We start from the raw sequence: 6,285 nt of genomic DNA on the forward strand, positions 1-6,285 counted from the left end.
ATCCCTGTTTCCTGACCCATACTATGATGTATTTCTACTACATCAGCATTTCCCAGTCTTGCTTGACTTTAAGAATTATTTAGGATACTTCTTTAGAAATAAAAGTTTCCAAACACTGTTCCTGGAGACTGTGATTCAGTAAGTCTGGAATCAGACCCAAGAGTGTGCATTTTTAACAATCATCCTCGAGGATTTTTATACTCAAACAATTTTAGGAATCACTGCTTCAGATTATTTTAATGACTGGATTATTTGTTTCTGGTACAATATGTACTGGTTGTTGCTATTGGCAAAAATAAGAGTTTTGGGTAAAGTATAACACATTTCTTACTATCCCATGTATATGTGAATAAAACCAAAGTATTCAATGTTTTAAATAAGCAATTTTTTTGCCCATTTAGAAATCAGTAAAGTTGTTCAGTCATAGAGCACAGTTTTGCTTTCTATTATACCTAACCTAACTAAAAGACCATGAGGACAATCCACTTAACAACTGTCTTTAACATGCCTTGACCTCTGCATTTTTGATAACTTTCACAAGGTCTCCACTTCAGCTGTGTATCCTCAAGGTCACATCCTAAACTTTGCCATCATCTGGAACTGCTATGCATCTGAAAGCCTAAATTCTGCTCTTGCAATCTCTGACAACTAATTTCTGTTTTTCCAGATGCCATTTACTTTCTTCTTATATTTTATTCACTGAGAACCCCCAGTTCCCTCCCATTTTAAAAATGTTCTGCCTGCACTTCCTTGCACTGTACATACTCTAGACACACTAGCCTCCTTTCAGGTTCTCGATCATGTCAAACTTTTTTTACACAGAGCTGTCTTCTACTAGCTTTCATATGATTTCTTTTCAACATTTCAAGTCCTAGCATCAGTTTTAACACTGGAAACATTTTTCATGACTACCTACCTGCCTGCCTACCTACCTACCTATCTACCTACCTACCTACCTACCTGTATTAGTTGACCACTAACTCAACTATCTTCTTGGCATTCTAATGATGCCCTCATTTAATAAGCTCTATGTATTTTATATACATATTTGTTTATTTGGGCTACCCAAGATTATAAGTTTACGAAAGCAAGGACAATGCTTTGTTTATTATTGTATTTCCAGTAGTTAGCATATCTGGCTTTTAGTAGTCAGTCAGTATGCTCAATGCAACCATACGTTTCTCACACAAACCTGTTACTGTTACTATACTTTATTTCTCAATGAAAGGAACAACACAGTACTCAAGTAACCAAAATAGAAACATGGAGTAATACTCTAATGAATGAGTCTACAAGATATGGCAATGAGTTCTGATATGTCTTCAATTGTCCTTCCTTCCTTCTATCCTTCCTTCTTTCTATCCTTCCTTCTTTCTTCAAATATTTTTATACTTCCTATGTATCAGGCAAAATTCTAGGTGCTTAGGACTTAGAAATGAACAAAAGCGCTAGAAACCCTTGCCTTCAAGGAGTTTACATTCTACATTTCCCATTGTTCAAAGCTTTATTTCTCTCCAGAATTACTCTGGCAGTCTTTCACTTCGAGGGCCATTCGATGGTCTCCCTGCCTTTAGTTTCATACCTCTCAAGTTCAGTCTCCACATTAGTCTCCTAAATTTGACAGCATACTTCCTCTTGGCTCCGTGGAGTCATGGAGCTGTCAGGTTGATGTCAAAAGGGCACCCATGCCATGACCATGTATGGTCATGGTGATGATTATGGCCCTGCTAGGAGATAATGTTGCTTTAAAAAATATATATTCACTTTTATGGCAAATTTGATACTTCAAAAGTGTTCTCAGCCAGTAAAAAAACAAAACAAAAACAAATTAAATTGATCAATTTTGTTGAGTATGGTTTATGGAGTCTTAAGAACGTAGTGTTAATTTAGGTTGTTTACCTGAATTTAGGCTAGCCACCTCCTGAAATTAGAATTCTTGTCAAAGCTGGACTTCTTGGGTGCTGGATTAGGGATAGGATTTGTCAGAACTGGGTTTTTTGAGACCAACTGAACTTGATGCTTCAGAAGAGCTGACTTTGAGAAGCACATTGTGTTAAGAGACAGGAAGTATTCAGGAATCCGGCTGGTGGATAAAGGATGTGGATCTGAGGCAGAAGGGCCCATAGAAGGCAGATTATAGGTTTCCTGGACAAAAGGGTGGGCAAGGCCAGTGTTTTAAATGGGAGTTGTTAAGGATGTTGAGTGGCCTGTTTAGTCACTTTTTCTCTAAATAGCTACAAAACCTTGGAAAAGGAAGGGATAATCTTTTTTTTTTTTTTTTTTTTTTTTTTTGAGACAGAGTTTTGCTCTTGTTACCCAGGCTGGAGAGCAATGGTGCAATCTCGGCTCACCACAACCTCCGCCTCCTGGGTTCAGGCAATTCTCCTGCCTCAGCCTCCTGAGGAGCTGGGACTACAGGCACGCGCCACCATGCCCAGCTAATTTTTTGTATTTTTAGTAGAGACGGGGTTTCACCATGTTGACCAGGATGGTCTCGATCTCTTGACCACGTGATCCACCCACCTCGGCCTCCCAAAGTGCTGGGATTACAAGCTTGAAGAGATAATCTTATAGTTACATTATTTGAAGAATGGTTAATGATTGAATATTTTAAACAAATAGTTACAATCTATCCTGGCCAAAAAAAAAAAAAGGCATCAGGTTTAGTTTAGTGGCTTCAGAGGGCAAATATAAGATTAACATAAGAAGTCACAAAGAGGCATACTAGCTAAAATTAAAGAACTTTCTAATGGTTCAGAATATCCAACGATGGAATGGTAGAATGAGTTGCCTTGTAAGTAGGTGAAAATGGGAAGTTGTAAGTTGGTCATTCATCCATCTGGGAGTTGTAGTGAGATTTCTTCTCTGAGTTAAATGCTTTCGAGTTGGACGACCATTCATATTCTCCATGTAATCGAATTCCCCAATTTACATTTACCTCTCCCCATTTGAACTTTATTTTTGACACTAAATTTCCTGATCTCCAAGTATAATGTAGAGGATTATCTACTAATAATGAATAGGATCCCCAGCTCTCGATGGTTGATGGCTGAAAATAAGATGGGATATCTAAGAAACTGCTTGTAAGAACAAGCCAATATCTGCTCTGTTTGAGACAAGAATGTCAAACAATGAGAAATGCAGAGGGAAACAGACAGATGATCATGAATACCCTGTTCATCAACTAGGCAATGCTAACCTTAAAATGTCTCAGCATATTTAACCTCTGTAGTTTATTTTTAAATACCATGTTTATTTTAGTTGCATTTCTGTTAGCTATTCAAATCATTTTCACCTATCCCAAACATAATGCGCAGTGACTCATCAGACATCTGTAGCAAGTAAATATACACAGTATATTTTTAGAGTAGCAAATATCTGTGCATGCATTTATAGTACAAGCAAAATTAAACCTGATCTGAGAAAAGTGAGTTATTCAGCTCTGACCACTATGGGGCCATTTTCACCTTTAGAACTTACATTTCCACCTTGCAATTTTTAGATCACCTCCCACCTATAAATGCAAGACTTAAATGAAAAATTCTTCTTTTTTTCTATGTACTATTTGCTAGAGAAGTCGTTCTGCGGTGAATGTTGAATGCTGTTAATTCCTATTTATGGCTTTAATAGCTTTGCATTAATGAAAAAATCAGATACCCTTTATATACCCACCTCAGGGCTTCATCTAGGAGATGTTCTATTGATGTGAAAAAGAGGCAAATTGATTTCTGCTAAAAATGAGAATGTAGTAAAGAGGCTCAAACTGCGTGTGGATAATGAAACGGCCTGCTTTATCACAAATATTTGCTGCATATGTTTTCTACTTATTTCTTCTAATGGCTGCCCCCTGCTCTTTATATAGTTCAAATTTGATGTCTAAACTCTTATATGTGTTGACAGAAAAAGGAAATAAGGAAGATCTCATAATATTTTAGTAATAAGAATGTTAAAAGTAGATATATTATTTCTGCATTTTGATTTGTGCTGTTGAGGGTTATTTGAATAACTGAAAAGTTTTCTTTTCAGATAAATTAGACTTGCTGGGACACTTGCATCTGTAAAAATGAGGTAAGCTGTGGGAAACTAAAAACTTTCTAGCAAAGAAATATAGCTTTTTATTTTCCCTCTTCCTTTTAAAGGATCTGGAATTTCCAAGCTATCAACATTTGCTGAATCTGCCTATGCACAGTTTTCAAAAATAGTCTATGCTTCATTTATTTCCAAAATACTTTCCATTTCAGCAGGTTTCCATGAAGTGAAACATTTACTATAAATGGATAAATTTTGTCAGGGAGCTGCTTCAACAGTGTCCTAAATGAATAGTCAGAGTAAAAGCATAGCACAGATATAGTCAAAAAGAAGTAACCCTCTTTTTTTAGAAAAAAAGTGCTAAATTTTAAAGAGCAGCTTTATTCTGCAAGTTGGACAGTATCCCAGGTATCCTGTTTAGAGTGTGTGAGTGTTGCAGAGAAGTCAGAGAGAAAAGATAGAAGCTGGAGTAGAATCAGCTGGATTGGACCCAAGTAGACTAGGCCTAGTGTAAAAGAAAGACCACCATGGCTGGAGGAGTTCACAAAGAAACTGAAACACAGACTGGGAGTCACGTTGCTGCCAAGGTGGGACCAATACTGATGAAAGGTGCCCAGAGCTAGACAGAGGATTGGAGAGTCAGTGACTCACAGACTCAGATTCAAATATGAGATCACAAATAAAGCAGAAGCCAACTCAAGCAAGAAGAAACAGGAAGGGGGTGATAAGTACCAGCCAGAACATGTGCATGAGTCTAAGACAGAGACATGTATGTTTGCCCAATTCACGAAGCCAGGAAAGGGATAAAGATGCAGGCAGCAAGTTGTGTGGCATTTTATATTGATTTGAATGTTTAAGTAGTCATCAAAATCAATGAATAAAAATAGTTATTGGTTTGTATGTACAGACATGTAAGAATATTTAGTACTCTGTTTGCAGCTGTAAGAATGAATTAAAAATATTTCTATTAACTGATATGGAGTGATTTTCAGGATGTATTTGAAGTGTAAATACAGAAGTGCAAAAGGATACCTGTAGTGCATTGCCTTTTATATAAGAAAAAAAGTAAATAAGAAAATATGAATACCTCTATCATTTGTGAATAAAGTAATTCAAGTAGTAAAAATAATAAATGAATGAGAAGTAAGGGGAATGGAGTGAAAAGAAAAGGGAAAAGGGGGTTAGAAGAAGAGAAGGGGAGAGAGAGACATTACTCTAGGTATACCTTTAAGTATAGTTCTACAGCTAAGGATGATAGCAACATTTCACAAACAGAACCAATATATGAATAAATTCAAGCTGGCTGTGTCAAGGGGAACCAAAAATGGAATAAAAAATAATGAATAAGCCTACTCTATTATACATTAATAATATAGTTCTACTGAAGGGGTCAGGGGAAAATAACTAGATTAAGTAACTTCTGAAAGAGTATTTTGACAAGATGCCATAAGGATAAGGACAAAAATAACTGTATACTAATAATAATACACTTTAGTTAGTAAATTTTGCTTTTACTGGTATACATGTTAGTAATTCTAAAAATGCATTATATAATTGTGTCTTACAGAAATAGACTATGGGTAACAACACAGTTTCTCACTTTCAGCGAAAGGAGTTACAAATAAAGAAAGCGGAAGGCTAGAAGGAACTCTGTGATGTTGGCCTGGAATTGAAAGTACTTGTCAAAATTCATGGCTTTTATTATAAAGTGAATAAATAAGAAATAGATGTAGACATGTGTATGTATATGTTACTATACACACAAATATTTTCAAGTTCTATTTATAGCGAAGGCATAACAGCAATAATAGTAGCAGTAAGAACATCAAATGCCTAGATTTTGGTTTCTAAATGCAATTTTCTAACAAAAACAAACAAGAATCCTTGAAAAAATATGGTTGATTCCAGGATTGGGCAATTGCTGTGGAAGTATAAGATGATTCCAGAATATCTTAGAATGCCAGAAAGAAAGAAAATGAAGATATAATTTTTTTTAAAAAAAAGATGAGGGTTCACAGGAGCCAATGTAAAGAAGCTCTCAATAGCCCAAACTGGGTTAATTTGAGGAAAAAACTAAATAGTGATAGCTATGAATTATAGCCCATCAAATAAAATAAATGAGTCTATATTGATAGAAATAATTGAGTGCATATCTAAATAAATGGAATAAAATAAACATCTCTTCCTTAGAGTAGAATTCAAATTAATAAATATGAGAAATGATAAAAATTCACTACTTAGTAAACAATTTAGTCA

This window comes from Callithrix jacchus, chromosome 1, assembly GCF_049354715.1.
Source record: "Callithrix jacchus isolate 240 chromosome 1, calJac240_pri, whole genome shotgun sequence".
Classification (NCBI taxonomy): domain Eukaryota; kingdom Metazoa; phylum Chordata; class Mammalia; order Primates; family Cebidae; genus Callithrix; species Callithrix jacchus.